At 38.2% G+C, this 17,983-nt stretch overlaps 1 protein-coding gene across 1 annotated transcript in view; it reads left to right on the top strand.

Moving 5' to 3' along the window:
- The window catches only part of ARHGAP9 (Rho GTPase activating protein 9), a 343,366-nt gene that overhangs the window by 81,566 nt on the left and 243,817 nt on the right, over window positions 1-17,983 (top strand). The window lies entirely within an intron of this gene.

Below are 17,983 nucleotides of genomic sequence, written 5' to 3'. Positions count from 1 at the left end.
TGAAATGATAAAACTTGCATATAATGCAAGTGTTTTAATGTAGAAATAAATTGTTATAAGTAATATTTATTGTTGTCTCATGTATAGAAATAGTTGAACTTATATTCTAATAGAAATATCAGTATATATTTAAATATAATAATATATGCAAGAACATATCTACAGAATGCAAACTAGACCTATGCCTAGGGCAGCAATAAATATTACTTATATTTATGAAGTGTTAAATATAATTATATTAGAAAATAGTATTTGATTATTAAAAATATGGATAAGTGTTTTTTTATTTTTCTTGAGAGGCGATCACAGGTAAGAAGCACGGACGTTAAACGTAAATTCTATAGTGTAAGGTCGGGTTACCTTAGCAACTAATTGATTTTCAAGAAATCCGACGTCAGATGGAAGCGTTAACACAACGTTAACTTACAGCTACACGAAAAGAGCGACTGCGCGCAACATGCTAATCTTTTCAATGGAAACCTGGTACTAAAATGCAGCCGTAAATTACTTTTAGCTGTCGGCCGCTTCGGTAGCTTACGGCTCCATTTTTAACGACTCAATGGAAGCGAGGCCCTTGTTGGTTACAAAAAACATGCCTGCACCAGCTGGAGAAGTGCTAGGTCTTATGAACCCCTTTTTAAGGTTGTCATCTATATAAGTTTTTAAATGTTCCAACTCAGGTTTAGATAGAGGGTACAGGTGCCCAAAGGGAATTGACACACCAGGGAGCAGATCTATAGGGCAATCATAAGCCCTATGGGGCGGTAGAGAGTCTGCTTCGGTTTTATCAAAAACATATTTGTAGTCGTGATATTGTGGTGGTATGATATCATCAGTGTTAGCTATAGATAGAAGAATTGGGTGATTATGTGAATGGTTATGTATTGGTTCTGTAGGGAATGTAATGGTGGAGTGTATCCAATCTATTTTAGTTTTATGGACACTTAACCATTTCATACCCAGTATCACATCAAACATAGGAGAAGTGATTACATCAAGGGATATCTGTTCAGTATTGGTGTTGTCAGTGTTTAATTGAAGAGGAATGGTTTGATGTGTTAAAGGACCACTGGATAACATACTACCATCAATAACTTTTACAGAGACCGGTGTTTGCTTAGTGATTAAAGGTATTTTATTAGTTTTTACATAATTCACGTCAATGAAGTTTCCACAGGAGCCTGTATCAATTAGGGCTGTCGTCTGGGTCTTGCAAAATTCCCACTGTAGGAAGATAGGTATTGTTAAGTATGATGTAGAAATCTACTTTGAATTTTTTTTTATTTGAGGGACAACTTCCTTACCTAGCTTTTGTTTAGCCAACTGGGGGCAATCTTTTACTTCGTGCTTTGAAGAAGCACAGTATAGGCAAAGGTTTAAGTTTTTCCTTCTAGTCTTTTCTTGTAAAGACAGGGGTCCCTTAATAAACCCTATCTCCATTGGTTGCGGAAGATCTTTACCAGGAGGTGTAGATAGCATAGGTACCCTTTTTACAACACCCAGTTTCTCAGATCGTCTTTCTCTTAGACGTCTGTCAATTGATATGGCAACCGTGTAAAACTCCTCTAATGTGTCTGGTAAACCAATGCAAGATATTTCATCTTTCAATTCTTCACTTAAACCCAGCCTAAACTGATTTTTAAGTGAGACCTCGTTCCACATTGAATCTCTAGCATGTATCTTGAACTGGGTTATATAGGTTTCAACCGCATTTTTGTGCTGTTTCAGAGCACGTAAACTATTCTCAGCCGAGATTTGCTTATAAGGATCATCATAAAGAGTTGCCATTTCGGCAAAGAAAGTCTCTAATGACCCCAGAATTGGGTCTTGTCTTTCAAAAAAGGTGTCTGCCCATGCCCTGGGCTCTTCCCTCAAATAGGATATCACTGTTAGGACTCTTATCCTTTCAGAAGCATAAGTCTTAGGTTTTAATTCAAACAAAAGCATGCATGAATTCCTAAATTCTCTAAATTGCGAGCGATTTCCAGAAAATCTCTCAGGATTTGACACAGCAGGTTCTGGAAGGTGCTCAGTAGTACTGGGTTTGGCTGCAAGGGTTTCTCTGAGACAGGCTTTTAAAGCTTGGTTTTCTACCTGTAGTTCACGAAATGAATTAGCCAAAATGTCCACCCTGTCTGACAGACTTTTTAAATGATCTGCCATAGTATTTGTATCCATTGTGGTATAAAGACTGAATTAATTTTTTAACAAGACAAGAAACTGGAAAACACAGTCTATTAATTCAAATCTTGTTATTATTTTTTAGGCTGGATTAATATGTAAGAACGTAGATTTGCTCAATAATATTTATTATAACTCAATAATATTGTGAAAAGTTGGTAGTGTGTCACGCATGTAACTAATTATAAGGATTTTCCTAAGTTACAAAGGTGACTTAATATAGCCGTTAAAGTATCAGCTGCAGTCAGGTTTGTTATAGGCAACAGTATGATATTACACGGCATAAGTTATTTAACAGTACATTCCTCAAGTCTCTTATACTCTAAGTATTTACCCACTCGGTTGTTGAAGAGAGAGTTCAGGCTCAGCTCAGGATTCCGTGTAACGGAGCTTACCCGGCTTCTCAGAGAGGGGAGAGGCGCTGCAGCGATGAGGCGGCCGTAGCTGATGACGTAGGCGCCTTAGCTGTTGTGTCGGCTGTCAGCGGAGAAGCGGTCGCTGCTGTTGAATGGCAGAAGAGTAGGCGAAAACACAAGAGGTAGCGTAAGTCTCTGGAAGGTGAAGAGACCTAAGACAAGAGGGTAGTTAATTCCTTTAGTGAGAAAACAGGAAGTGACTGTAGTAACGAATCAGACTTCATTAATCCAGCAATGAAATGGAGACAGGATGTGCCTTTTATAGGGAGGTGGTAATTACTTAAAGGTATAGCGCAACAATCAAGGAAAAGTGAGTTCTCACAGATTGTGACCATGGACGCCAGCCTGCTGGGCTGGGGAGCAGTCTGGGACTTGTTAAAGGCGCAAGGACTATGGACTTGAGAGGAGTCTGCTCTCCCCATAAACATCTTGGAGTTAAGAGCAATCTACAATGCTCTGATGGCTTAGCCTCCGTTGTCCTTAACCCGGTTTATCAGGCTCCAGTCAGACAATATCACCTTAGTGGCTTATATCAACCACCAGGGAGGAACCCAGAGTTCCTTAGCCATGAAGGAGGTGGCTCGGATTGTTCACAACTGCTGCCTATCTGCCATCCACATTCCAGGAGTGAACAACTGGGAAGCGGACTTCCTGTACTGAAACAAGGTATTTCAGCACTCAGGCGTATATTGCACGCCACCCAAGGACCACTGCCTAGGTCCTCAATTCATATATAGAAAAACAGCAGGCGGGTGACAGCAAATGCATGAATAAGGGATAAGATCCCGAAACGTTGCCTTCCCTTTTGTCTTTACAATAAATTATTACTGCATTTGCTGTCACCCGCCTGCTGTTTTTCTAAGCGGATTTCCTGAGCAGACAGACATTTCAGCCCGGTGAGTGGGCTCTCCATCCGGAGGTGTTCTCCAGATTAAACCTCAGTTGGGGGTGCTGGAGTTGGATCTGATTGTGTCTCGGCAGAATGCCAAGTTTCCAAGGTACGGTTCAAGATCAAGATCAAGAGATCCGCAGACCGCCCTGATAGATGCTTTGGCGGTTCCTTGGGATTTCTGTCTAGCAAACCTGTTTCCTCTGTTTGCCCTCCTTACACGAATCATTTCTCGTATCAAACAGGAGAGAGCATCGGTAATTCTAATAGCCTCTACATGACCTTGTAGGAGCTGGTATGAAGACTTAGTGAAGATGTCATCTCTCTCACCTTGGAGGTTTCCTCTGAGGAAGGACCTTCTAATTCAGGGTCCATTCCTTCATGGCCCTGATCAGAATCAGGCCTGTGTTTAAGTTTGTTGCTCCTCCTTGGAGCCTTAACCTTGTTCTTATAATTTTACTGCAGGCTCAATTTAAGCCATTGCATTCCATAGATATTAATCTATTATCTTGGAAGTTTTTTTTTTCTTATTGCTAGCAGTGGGATTCGCCTTATTTTATCTTATTTTTCATGCTGATAAGGCGGTTCTTTGTACTAAGTCAGGTTTTCTTCCGATGGTGGTTTCGGCTAGAAATATTAGTTAAGAAATTGTTGTTCCTTCTCTATGTCCTAATCCTTCTTCTCATAAGGAACGTTTGTTGCACAACTTGGATGTTGTGCATGCTTTAAAATTCTACCTACAGGCGTCCAAGGATTTTCGCCAGTACTCTGCCCTGTTTGTCTGTTTTCTCTGGAAAGCTTAAAGGTTAGAAAGCTACTACTACTTCTCTTTCTCTCTAGTTGAGAAGTATAATTCATTTTGCTTATGAGACTGCTGGTCAGCAGTCTCCTGAGAGAATTACAACTCATTCCACATGGGCTGTTTCCTCTTCTTGGGCTTTCAAAATTGCAGCTTCTGTGGAACAAATTTTCCAAATTTTACTAATTTGATACTTTTGCCTCGGCCGAGGCCTCCTTTAGGAGAAAGGTTCTTTAAGCGGTGGTGCCTTCTGTTTAGGTCTGCCTGTCTTGTTATCTCTCCCTAGACATCTTTGGTCTCTAGCTTGAGTATTGGTTCCCACTAGTAATTGATGACATCGTGGACTCTCCATATCTTAGGAAAGAAAACAAAATTTATGCTTACCTGATAAATTTCTTTCTTTCCGGATATATGGAGAGTCCACAACCCCACCCTTTTTTTTAAGACAGTTCTTTTTGTCTATTTCTCAGGCACCTCTACACCTTTGTGTTATTCCTTTTTCAATTTTCCTTTTGGACGAATGACTGGGGATTATAGGTATGGGAGTGACACTTAACAGCTCTGCTGTGGTGCTTTTTGCCTCCTCCTGCTGGCCAGGAGTCATACTCCCACTAGTAATTGATGACGTTGTGGACTCTCCATATCCGGAAATAAATAAATTTATCAGGTAAGCATATATTTTATTTTCTATATATATCTGTATATACCTATACCTGTATATCTTTTCCTATAAAGATATATATGTACAGATATGTATTTTACACAAGAAATATCATATATATATAATACTGTATATATGAAAAAAAAAATTTAATTACAAAATGTATTAAAATGATTAAACATACTGTAAAATATAGATATATTCTATAGATTATTTAGAATATTTTACAGTATGTTTGATGATTTTTAATACGTTATTGATTTTTTAAAAATATTTTATATTGATATTTAAATAAAAAATTGCTTCCTTCTTTTGTTATCCTTTGCTGAAAGGTTTATCTAGGAAAGCTCAGGAGCAGCAAAGAACCTATGTTCTAGCTATGTTCTAGCTGCTGATTGGTGGCTGGATATAAATACTGATTGTCATTGGCTCACCAATATGTTCAGTTAGAAACCAGTAGTGCAGAGCTTTCCAAACTTTTCATGTTGGTGACACACTTTTTAGACCTACATCATTTTGCGACACAGTAATTCAGTTGTACTAGCAAAAAGGAGGTTAAACTAACTTGTTTTAAAAGATACGGACACATTCATAAATTATATAATAACAAAATGCATTTACAAGTAACAGTATGTATGTGTAAGAATTAAAAAAAAGTTTAATAACACCAATAGCTACTTACTATTTTAATGGGATGTATGAGATTTATGGGATGAACACAGTTTTGGAATATTTGGTGTAATATTAGATAAAGACACTCACATTTCCTCATCAAGCATTTTTAAGCATCCACTTCCTATCCATATATCAAGAGCAGGAGAAGCAATGCACTACTGGGAGCTAGTTGCAAAAAAATCCCACTGACTTCTGACTTCAGCTCAGCGTTTAAGCTGCCACTCTCAGAGCTCTGTGAGTCCGACTGACTACTGCCTGCGCTGCAAACACACTACTGTCCCACTCACTGGCTACACTTGCATTCAGGAGCCAATTAAGGAGACTACACGTGCAGTCAGGAGCCAATTAAGGAGACTACACGTGCAGTCAGGAGCCAATGTGCCGCCAAATCCACCAATGGTAATAGTTTCAGTTCCCACTGAGTTGTGCCAATTGGTTAAGATGATCTGTAACTCACTAGGTATCAATCACGTGTCAACCATGTGATATGCGTAACAGGCAGGTGGAAAGTCAGAAACCAAAAAACAATTTAAAAAAAAATCATTTAAATTTAAAAAAATTTGTGCTGAAACAGGGACACACCTACACAGTGCTGCCGACACACTAGTGTGTCCCGACACACAGTTTGGAAAGCACTGCAGTAGTGCATTGCTTCAACAAATTATACCAAGTGAATGACACAAATTTGAAAAGTAAATTGGAAAGTTGTTTAAATTGGTATGTTCTACCTAAATCATGAAATAATTTTTTTGGGTTTCATGTCCCTTTAAGGGGACACTGAACCCTAATTTTTTCTTTCATGATTCAGATAGAGCATGGAATTTTAAGCAACTTTCTAATTTACTCCTATTATCAAATTCTCTTTAGTCTCTTGGTATCTTTATTTGAAATGCAAGAATGTAAGTTTAGATGCGGGCCCATTTTTGGTGAACAACTTGGGTTGTCCTTGCTGATTGGTGGATAAATTCATCCACCAATAAAAAAGTGCTGTCCAGAGTACTGAACCGAAAAAAAAGCTCAGATGCCTTCTTTTTCAAATAAAGATAGCAAGAGAATAAAGAAAAAATAATAATAGGAGTAAATTAGAAAGTTGTTTAAAATTGCATGCTCTATCAGAATCACAAAATAAAAAAATTGGGTTCAGTGTCCCTTTAAGTTTTGATGTGCGCTTACCCGACCACATTAAAATCTAAATCACGAAAAACAATGCACAAAACACGTATTTTACATTCCTATGTTCTTCACATAGAAATGTTTTTATTATTAAATATATATAGGAATAGATATGCAGGTATAGGTAAATATAGATATATACAGAAATCTATATTTATTAATACAAAGTACATTTTTTTCTATGTGAAGAACATAGGAATGTAAAATATGCGTTTTGTGCATCATGTTTCTGGATTAACGCAGTCAAGTTAGTGCACATGAACATTTAGTAATCTCAAGTGGCGTTATTGAAATATTACATATAAAATCTTTAAAAAAATTAATAACAATTTTTAAAAATGATTAAACATACTGTAAAACATATAGATATATAGATTATTTAGAATATTTTACAGTATGTAATCATTTTCAATAATTTTTTAAAATTTTATTAACCCACCTTAAAGGGACATTAAACACTACGGGGACGATTTATTAAGCAGCAGATGCTGCATCGACGCCCCATCGTTTCTGGCCCGCCAGAAACGGAAGTTAGGAAGCGAGGGTCGTAAGACTTCATTTTTATTTTAGGTTTAAATATGTAAAAATAAAAATAATGCTTGGTTTCTCTCAGTTTTAACAAAAACACAATATAGATACATATGTTTAGCAATAATTGTGACAGAACCAAATGTCAGCACCCAGGGAGAATCTAAAATCGTCAGCAGCCAACCCAAAATTCAATACCAGAATATCCATAAAGAATCAAACGTCACAGCAGAAGGAGCAGGCAAAAGGATAGTCTAAAGATCTGTTCCAGAAGTCAGCAACCAATGATAATTCAGAAGAATAGGCAGCAGTCATTCCAAAGTAAAATATTATTATTATTATTATTATTATTTATTTGTATAGTGCCGCCAAATTCCGTAGCGCTGGGTACAATGATAGGGGTATACAATGAAATTTTTTTTTGATAAAAATACAAAACATAAAACTAAACAAATCTGGTACAGGAGGAAGAGGGCCCTGCTCCGGAGAGCTAACAGTCTATGAGGCCTACTTATCAAGCCGTCAACTTACTTGCATTCGGCGGCACCAATACACTCGCCTGACATCGCCTAACATCGCGGCCGCAAACCTGAATATGCTCTCAATATTTAACAAAAAAGCTGTCAAAAAGCTGTGCACCAAGTACTGGGCGATGAGCAGTGGACTGTTGTTAACTAACAGTCATCGATCTCGCTGCTATTCGGCTTTTTTACAGCTTTATTTATATCCTGTCACTAAACGCCGCCTCTATACTAAAATGTTTAACCCCTAACCCCCTAACCGCCGCAACTAAATAAAGTTATTAACCCCTATCCCGCTGCTCCCCGACACCGCCGCATCTCTAATAAACGTATTAACCCCTATTCCGCCGCTCCCGGACCCCGCCGCAACTAACTAAATGTATTAACCCCTAAACCTCTGGCCTCCCACATCACTACCACTTACTAAACCTATTAACCCCTAAACCGCCAGCCCCTCTGGAGGACCTCTTCTGCCCGGATAGGATGAAGACTTCGGACCGTCTGGAGGACCCCTTCTGCCTGGTTGGGTGAAGACGTCTCAAGGTAGGGTGATCTTCAAGGGGTTAGTGTTAAGTTAGTGTTAGGTTTTATTAAGGGGGGATTGGGTGGGTTTTAGTGTAGGGTTGGGTGTGTGGGTGGTGGGTTTTAATGTTGGGGGGTATTGTCTTTTTTTTACTTTGGGGCAATGCCCCGCAAAAAGCCCTTTTAAGTGCTATTTGTAATTTAGTGTAGGGTAGGAATTTTTATTATTTTGAGGGGCTTTTTATTTTATTAGGGGGATTAGATTAGGTGTAATTAGTTTAAAAAACTTGTAATTATTTTATTATTTTCTGTAATTTAGTGTTTTGTTTTTTTCCGTAATTTAGTTTATTTAATTTAATTGTAATTAATTGTAGTTAATTTAGGTGACTTATTTAATTATAGTGTAGTGTTAGGTGTAATTGTAACTTAGGTTATGATTTATTTTACAGGTATATTTGTCTTTATTTTAACTAGGAAGTTATTAAATAGTTAATAACTATTTAATAACTATTGTACCTAGTTAAAATAAAAATAAAGTTGCCTGTAAAATAAAAATAAATCCTAAGTAAGCTTTAATGTAACTATTAGTTATATTGTAGCTATCTTATGGTTTATTTTATAGGTAAGTATTTAGTTTTAAATATGAATAATTTATTTAATAATAGTATTTTTATTTAGATGTATTTAAATTATATTTAAGTTAGGGGGGGTTAGGGTTAGACTTAGGTTTAGGGGTTAATAACTTTATTATAGTGGCGGCGACGTTGGGGGCAGCAGATTAGGGGTTAATAATTGTAGGTAGGTTGTGACGACATTGGGGGCGGCAGAATAGGGGTTAATAACTATAATGTAGGTGTCGGCGATGTTGGGGGCGACAGATTAGGGGTTAATAAGTGTAAGATTAGGGGTGTTTAGACTCGGGGTTCATGTTAGGATGTTAGGTGTAGACATAAAAATTATTTCCCCATAGGAATCAATGGGGCTGCGTTAGGAGCTTTACGCTGCTTTTTTGCAGGTGTACGGAGCGTCAGATTAGGGGTTAATAATATAATGCAGGTGTCAGCGATATCAGGGGCGGCAGATTAGGGGTTAATAAGTGTAAGATTAGGGGTGTTTAGACTCAGGGTTCATGTTAGGTGTAGACATAAAAATTATTTCCCCATGGGAATAAATGGGGCTGCGTTAGGAGCTTTATGCTGCTTTTTTGCAGGTGTTAGGTTTTTTTTCAGCCGGCTTTGCCCCATTGATTCCTATGGGGAAATTGTGCACGAGCATGTTTTGCCAGCTTACCGCTACCGTAAGCAACACTGGTATTGAGGTGAGATGTGGAGCTAAATTCTGCTCTACGCTCACTTTTTTGCAGCTAACGCCGGGTTTCTAAAAATCCGTAATACCAGCGTTACTATAGGTGAGCGGTAAGGAAAAACTGTGCGTTAGCACCGCACACCATTACCGACAAAAACTCGTAATTTAGCCGTTAGGGAATTAATTTAATTATAGGGTAGTGTTAGGTGTAATTGTAACTTAGGTTAGATTTTATTTTAAAGGTACTTTTGTATTTATTTTAACTAGGTAGCTATTAAATAGTTAATAACTATTTAGTAACTATTCTACCTAGTTAAAATAAATACAAAGTTGCCTGTAAAATAAAAATAAACCCTAAGCTAGCTACAATGTAACAATTAGTTATATTGTAGCTAGTTTAGGGTTTATTTTATAGGTATTTAGTTTTAAATAGGAATTATTTAGTTAATTATAGGAATATTTATTTAGATTTATTTAAATTATATTTAAGTTAGTGGGTGTTAGGTTTAGGGTTAGACTTAGTTTTAGGGGTTAATATGTTTATTATAGTGGCGGCGGTGTAGGGGGGCAGATTGGGGGATAATATCTATAATGTAGGTGGCGGTGTAGGGGGGCGGATTAGGGGATTATGGGTTAATAAATATAATGTAGGTGGCGGTGGGCTCCAGGAGCGGCGGTTTAGGGGTTAAACACTTTAGTTGCGGCGGGGTCCGGCGGTTTAGGGGTTAATAAATTTAATTAGGTGGCGGCGGTGTAGGGGGGCTAATTAGGGGTGTTTAGACTCAGGGTACATGTTAGGGTGTTAGGTGTAGACATTCCCATAGAAACCAATGGGATATCGGGCAGCAGCAAACATGAGCTTTCGCTGCTTTCTGACTCCCATTGATGATTCCTATGGTATCTGCGGCCTCCAGGGGGGCGGATTGAAAACCAGGTACGCTGGGCCGGAAAAGTGGCGAGCGTACCTGGTAGTTATTTGATAACTAGCAAAAGTAGTCAGATTGTGACGAACTTGCGTTCGGAACATCTGTAGTGACGTAAGCATCGATCTGTGTCGGACTGAGTTCGGCGGATTGTATGTTACATCACTATATTCTACTTTTGCCAGTCTGTAGGGTTTGATAACTAAGGCGAATCAGGCTCGCCACAAATACGCTGCGGAATTCCAGCGTATTTGCGGTTGACAGCTTGATAAATAGAGGCCTCTGCCTCTTTCAGGTCAAAACCACCTGCAAAATCTTGCTATACCTCTGGCACCACTTTTTCAAGACTGGAAATGGTGGTGTGTGGAAAACAAGTGTTAAGACAATAATCTGATGTAAATGTTACTAAATTCTTAGTCCAATCTATAGTAGGATTGTGAGTGAACAACAATGGGAAACCTAGTATAAGCTTATGTGTAGACATTGGAATAATGTCAAACGAAACGTATTCAGTGTATGCATTATCTATGGTAAGTAGCAAGGGTATGGTATGATGGGTAATTGGCCCTTTCTGTATGGAAGATCCATCAATCAATTTGACAAATATGGGAGTTGGCTTTATACTGTAGGTATTTTATATTTTTCGACATACTTAACATCAATGAAAAACCCACATGCCACTAAGTCTATAATTGCCTCAGTCTGAATGTGATGTTAGTCCCACTGTAAAGAAAGATATATAGTGAGTAGAAAAGGTAATGGAATTGAAGATAAATTGTTTATGTATGTATTCTTACCCTTCTTTTGCCTTGCTAATAAAGGACATGTTGACACTATGTGGTCTTTGCCTGCACAGTTTATACATAGACCAGTCAAATCTTCTTCTAGATTTTTCTCCCTGAGATAGGGGTCCTCTTATTGTGCCAATTTCCATTGGAGTGGGGTAAGTTTAAATATTTTTAAGACTAGTAGAAACTGAATAAGATTTCTTAGGTGAAGTTTAATTTGATTGTTTTTCTGCTTTTCTTTCTCTAAACTTTCTGTCTAGTGTTGTACTTAACTTGAATAAAGCAGAAAGTGTGTCTGGCATTTCAAGCCTTGAAAGTTTTTTTTTTTTTTTTTTAATTAGCTTTATTTAGAAAATTATAAAGGTAGAATTACAAGTTGTGGAGACGCAGCTCCAAGGTAATACATTGAAAGCGAGACATCACATGTTATGTTTTGAGCTAATTCCTTTTTAATAACTTAACATTGGACTGGGTTAACCAACACTTTTCGACATGGGTTGTCTCTCGAGAGATAAGCTATAATAGGATCTACCATGAGTACCAATAACCTCCAACAAACGTGTCCCTTTCCCTTCTAGGATAATGTCAAGTGTCAGCCCTATCTAGTCTCCAGTTTTTGGCTATCAAGAATTTTATACTGTTTGACATTATGAAAAATAATTTGAGGGAGGGTTTATGTTTTATTTTAGGGGGGTTGTTTAATAGCCATAGTAGGGGTTCTAGTGGGAATTGTGTTTCAAGTATGTCCTCTATTTCGGATATAACAGATCTCCATAGGTTTTGGATGGCCGTGCACCACCACCACATGTGAGCCATACCGCTGTTGACATGGCCACATCGCCAGCATTTGTTTATATATTTATGAAATAATCTGTGTAATTTTTTAGGTGTATAGTACCACCTATGGAGCAGCTTTAAGTTCATTTCTGTAGTGGCTGTGGAGATAGAGGTTTTCAGTGTTGTGCTAATTATCCTTGTCCTTATGTGTTGTGGAATTATTATTATTATTAGGTCTTTTTCCCAACTCTCTAGGTATGGGATAGGGTGTCCTGGGAATGGTGTAATCAATATCTTATATATCAGTGAGAGGGTATGGCGAATTGGTGGAGCTCTTATGCATAATTGTTCGAATGTAGTCAATGGTCTAGTCATATTTGGGGATTGTGTATGTGTTGATAGGAAGTTATGGATTCGTCTGTACGTAAACCAATTAGATAAACAGGAAAAGCCTTGTTGTGTTAATTCTGTTTGTGGTTTGATCTGTTCATTTTGAACTAGCCAGCAGACTGGGAAGTTTTGGAGATGGGAGGGATAGGAGTGTTTATTTATGTTAGGCCCTAAGTCAAATTCTCCATTCTTTATAAGAGATGTTAAAGGTGAGGGTCTAGAGGAAAGGTTTGGAAACAGAATTAAAATCCTATTCCATAGTTTGTAGGTTTCTGCTATGGTGATAGTTGTCCAAGAAGTTATGTTTTTTTGTGGTTTGAAGGCCCAACATGGTCTGCTAAGGTTCTGTGCTCGGACTATTCCATGCTCCATGTCTACCCATCTTTTGTATTTTTTATGAATATTCCAGTCCACAATTCTTTGCAAAAATACTGCATATCTATAATAAATTAAGTTGGGAAGACCCAATCCACCTTGCAATTTAGGTGTTGTCATAACAGATTTACTGATTCTAGGGTGTTTTTTATGCCAAGTAAAGTCGCTAAGAGCTCGTTGTAAGGAGTTTAAATATTTTTCTGGCAGGGGAATTGGTAGGGTTTGGAGGATGTACAATATCCTGGGAAATATGTTCATCTTTATTAAGTTAATACGGCCCAACCAAGATAATTTTTTGGATATCCAAGTTGATAGGTCTCTGATCACTTCGAATGTGATCTTTTCATAATTAAGTTGGAATAACGCTTCTACGGACGTGGCTAGGTAAATTCCTAAATATTTAAGGTGGTGTTTGTTCCATTTAAATGGTGTTAGCTTTTCTAGTAGCTCTTTTTTATGAGGGTCGATTGTGACATTTAATATTTCGGATTTGGTAACATTAACAAGAAAGTTTGATAGGACATGGAAATCATGGAATTCTCCAATCAACAAGGGCAACGATACTTCAGGGTTAGTCAGAGTGAATAGTAGGTCGTCAGCGAATAGGGATATGATGTATTGCTGGTTATCTATTGTGATTCCTTTAATGTTTGGGTGAGATCTGACTTTGACAGCTAGTGTCTCAATTACACAGGCGAACAACAAGGGGGATAGTGGGCATCCCTGCCGTGTCCCGTTAGATATTTTAAACGATTCTGATAGGGTCCCATTTATTAGCACCTTAGCGCTAGGGTTGATGTACAAAGGGAATATTCTTTGTATCACCCCCTCCCCGAATCCCATGGCCCGAAGTGTGAGCTGTAAATAATCCCATGCGACACGGTCAAAAGCCTTGTCGGCATCAATGGAAAGTGCTATTAGTGGTAATTTATGGTCTTCAGCGTAATTTTTTTTATTTAGGGCTCTAACCGTGTTGTCTTTTGCTTCTCTTCCCACTACGAAACCTACCTGGTCAGGGTGCATAAGATCAGGTAAGAGGGCGTTGATTCTATTAGCCAACAATTTCGAATATATTTTTATGTCGGTATTTAAGGAAATTGGGCGATAGCTAGTGGCTTCTTCTGGAGGTTTTTGAGGTTTCAGTAGTACAGTTATATGCGCTTCAAGAGCCGATTCTGGGAAGGGGTGATTAGAATCTATGGAATTAAAGTATTGTAATAGATGTAATGATAATTGTTCTGCAAATGTCGAAAAATATTTGTACGTGTATCCATCGGGGCCTGGGGCTTTACCAGTGGGGAGATTTTTTAATTACTATTTGAAGTTCTTCTAGTGAGAAAGGTTCGTCTAATGCTTCTCTTTGTATTTGGGTTATTTTGGGGAGGTTTAGTTCAGAAAGGTATTCTGTGATGAGTTGTTGTCGCGTTGAAGTGTTTGTGTGATCGCTCCGGGGGGAGTTTGGTAAATTGTATAGGTTTTGGTAATATATTCTAAATGTCTCTGCAATTGTCCTAGTTGACTGATGAGATTTACCCTTATCGTCCTTTATGTGAAGAATATATTTGGATTTAGTTTTTTTCTTTATATATCTGGCTAACATGCGCTCTTGTTTGTTTAAGTCTATATATGAATGTTGTTTAAATAAAAAGGCTCTCCTATTCTGTTCCTTACTAATAGTGGAAGCTAAGCTGAACCGTTTAGTTTGTAGAAGTTGTAAAATGGACGTGTCCTTAGGGTTTGCTTTGTGAGATTCCTCTAGTTGGGATATTTCTTTGATAAAGTTAGTAATTGCCTCTCTCTTCAGTTTAGAGAGATAAGCTTTGTAGGCTATTAGTTCGCCTCTAATAGTACATTTGTGGGCTTCCCAGTTGATTTGAGGGGATGTGTCTGTGTGTACTTTATGTAGGAAGAAGTCATCTATTTTGTTTTGTATTTTCAATCTAATGACGGGGTCGGTTAGTAAGCTGTCATCTAGTTTCCAGAGGGCCATTCTGAAGCACAGAAAACTCCTGCATGGTCAGACCATGTTATCGAAGAAATATGTGTAGATCGTACTAAACTCATGGTCGTTATGTCTGTAAATATATAATCAAGTCTACTGTATACTTTATGGGGGAAGGAGTAAAATGTGTAGTCAATAACATCTGGGTTTACTGTCCTCCAAACATCTAAGCACCCCATTTGTCTCAGTATGTTATTCGATTTCCTAATATTAGTTTTGGAGGTAGATGCAGTGTGAGTGGAACTATCTAGTTTAGGGTTTAGTGGTAGATTAAGATCCCCGCCTATTAGTAACGTGCCTTTCTGAAGTTCTATTACAGTGTATGCCACCTTTTTAAGGAAGGAGTGTTGTTTTGTGTGCGGAGCATATATTGAGACTATTGTGATGGGGAGGCCATATAAGAGACCAGTTAAAATGATATATCTGCCTTCTCTATCCCTATTGACAGAGATTTCTTGGAATGGGGTTCCCTCTTTGATCAGGATGCCCACCCCCTGGATCTTTTTCTGTGAATGAGATGCATAATAACTTTTACCAAATTTATATTGGAATATTTTGGGTTCTTTCCCTTTTAGGAAGTGGGTTTCTTGGAGAAGTATTATATCTCCCTTTTGTCTCCGAAAGTCATTTAAGGCTGTTGTTCTTTTCCTAGGAGAATTTAGTCCCTTAGTATTTATAGTTAAAAAAAATTATGTCTCTACTATTCCCTTTATTAGTTTGCGAGGCCATGTGTGAGGAGTTTTGGTTTGCTAGGTTTTATCTTAGTTATTACCAATAGAAACATTAGAGAATCATTGGAGGTTGCATGTAATATGTGGTGTGTGGCTACCCAGTCCATGACAACAAATAAACATAAGAACAAATCAACATACAATAAAAAATAACAACTAAGACAACATAATGTAAAACATAATACAAACATTTTTGTCGTTACAAAGACTAATTACAAGGAGGAGTGACCCCTCCTCCCCAGCAGCCCATTCCTGCTAAGGTAATCATCACCTCCCTTTAATTTTAGAGGTGTGGTATGGCTGATCTTATAGGGTTTGGTGGATGATCTTAACTATATATAGCTTAACTTTCCCTGGTATAAAACAGGAGGTAATTCGATCTCTGTTTAACCCCTGTCTAATCTATGTTTCACTGTTTGATGGTGGTGGTTCTTTATTTTAAAAGTATCAGGTGTCACTTAATGTATGGGCATCTGCAAGTTTATTTTAAACAAGCCTTTCAGGACCTGGCTTTAAATTGAGGGTGAGGCATATAGGGTCAGAGGTGTAAAGCCAAATAATTGCAGGGAGGGGTGCTTAAATCTTAACCTTTGCCAATGATCGGCGTAGAAACATAATGTGAACATAGTTAACTAGGTCGACATAAACAAGGGGAAGGGGGACCATACAACAGCTAGATGGTTGAATTTACCTTCCAAAGTAATAATGAGGAGAGGAAAATCATTAATACTTATCTAAGTATATCTTAACAAACAATCAATCATCTCATAAACACATTAGTCCCATAACACTGGTGTTAGCGTTGTCATGTGAGAAGACCATCAAGAAATGGTTTGGGGGTGGTGTATTTCACCGTCCCTTGAGAGTTCACCTGGAAACAGTTTCCTAATAGAAAAATAGGTTATGTCAGTCAGGAAGTTATATTTATACTTATCTGCGGTTAGACCAAAGAATCTCTCAGTTCTAATGAAGAAGGTGGTCAAGGTGGGAGATTCTGTCTAATAGACAAATTACTTTGTCTATGCCTTAGAGGGATGGAGGTCCAACCTGAGCGTATGTTCGAAGACATTTTGTTGTTGGGTGGACCTCTGGATCCACCCTCTTCATCTGTAGGCAGGGGTGGAGTGACAAATGTAAGGCCCAGTGATTTGGATAGAGTGTCCAAGTCCGAAGACTCTCTGTATATCAGCAATTTGCCCTCATGTGGTATAAGCAAAATGAAGGGGAATCCCCAGCGATAACGTATTCTGTGATCTTGTAACACCGAAGTTATGAACTTCAAGGATTTCCGCCGTTCAATAGTAGTTGGGCACAAGTCTTGGTAGATTTGTAAGTCCTTGCCTTGGAATGATAGGGGGTGGATATTTCTTGCAGCCGACCAGATGGACTCTTTGTCTTTAAAATTTAGCAATTTGATAATCACATCTCTTGGGGGCGCAGATGGTTTAGGGCGAGGCCTTAAAGCCCTGTGGGCCCTTTCTATGGCTAATTCTGTGAAGGTGGAGGACTTGGTAATGAAGTTGAAGAGATCTGTTAAGTAGGAGTGGAGGTCTTCTGTTGAAACTTCTTCTGGGATTCCACATATTCTCAAATTGTTTCTCCTACTCCTATTCTCCAAGTCCTCCACCTTGTCTTGCAGTTTGTGGATCAGAGAACCCTGCTGTGATAGGCCTGATTCTGCATTATTTATAATGGAATTGATAACTTCTTGGCTGTCTTCCAGATCTTCGATTCTGGCTCCTAAAGTGTTAATTTCTTTTTTGACAGTGGAGATCTCTGACTGTATGAAGGATTTAAGGTCTGCTATATCCGACTTGGATGGCAGTTTGTCTATGGTAGCTTGCAAAGTAGAGAGTTGCTGCTGTGTTATAGACTGATCTGAGGAGTGGGTAACCGTTTGGGTGGGGGTACCTTGTAATTGCTCTTTTGGTGAAGGGGGGGTATCTGTTTTCCCATGGTCTGAGGGAGTAAAAAAGGCAGATACAGATGTCGTCTGTGATGCAGGTTTTCCATTTTTATCTGTCTTTGTTGGTCTCCTAGACGACATTATTACAAGTAGTAGTGTTATATTTAAATTTAAATAAAAGCTGTGATAAGGTGCTTTATGTTGTGGTTTTCAAGTTTATGTAGCTCTCAGCGTCTCTTTCTGAAGGCCGTGATGCACCTTATATGTGTTTAATATCCCCTTTTTCTGAAGGTCAGCTTAGACTTGTTTGTATATAATACTACCCCTCTTTAGAAAATTAGGGAGCTGCTCATATGTTATAGATTAGGGTCTCTATACAGCCGACAAGTTTTCCAGTTGGTATTTAGGTTGTTACCTCTCT

The sequence above is a fragment of the Bombina bombina genome, chromosome 3 (genome assembly GCF_027579735.1).
Source record: "Bombina bombina isolate aBomBom1 chromosome 3, aBomBom1.pri, whole genome shotgun sequence".
Lineage (NCBI taxonomy): Eukaryota > Metazoa > Chordata > Amphibia > Anura > Bombinatoridae > Bombina > Bombina bombina.
Note: the sequence above shows the minus strand (reverse complement) of the source record. Positions and strands in the feature narration are given on the sequence as shown.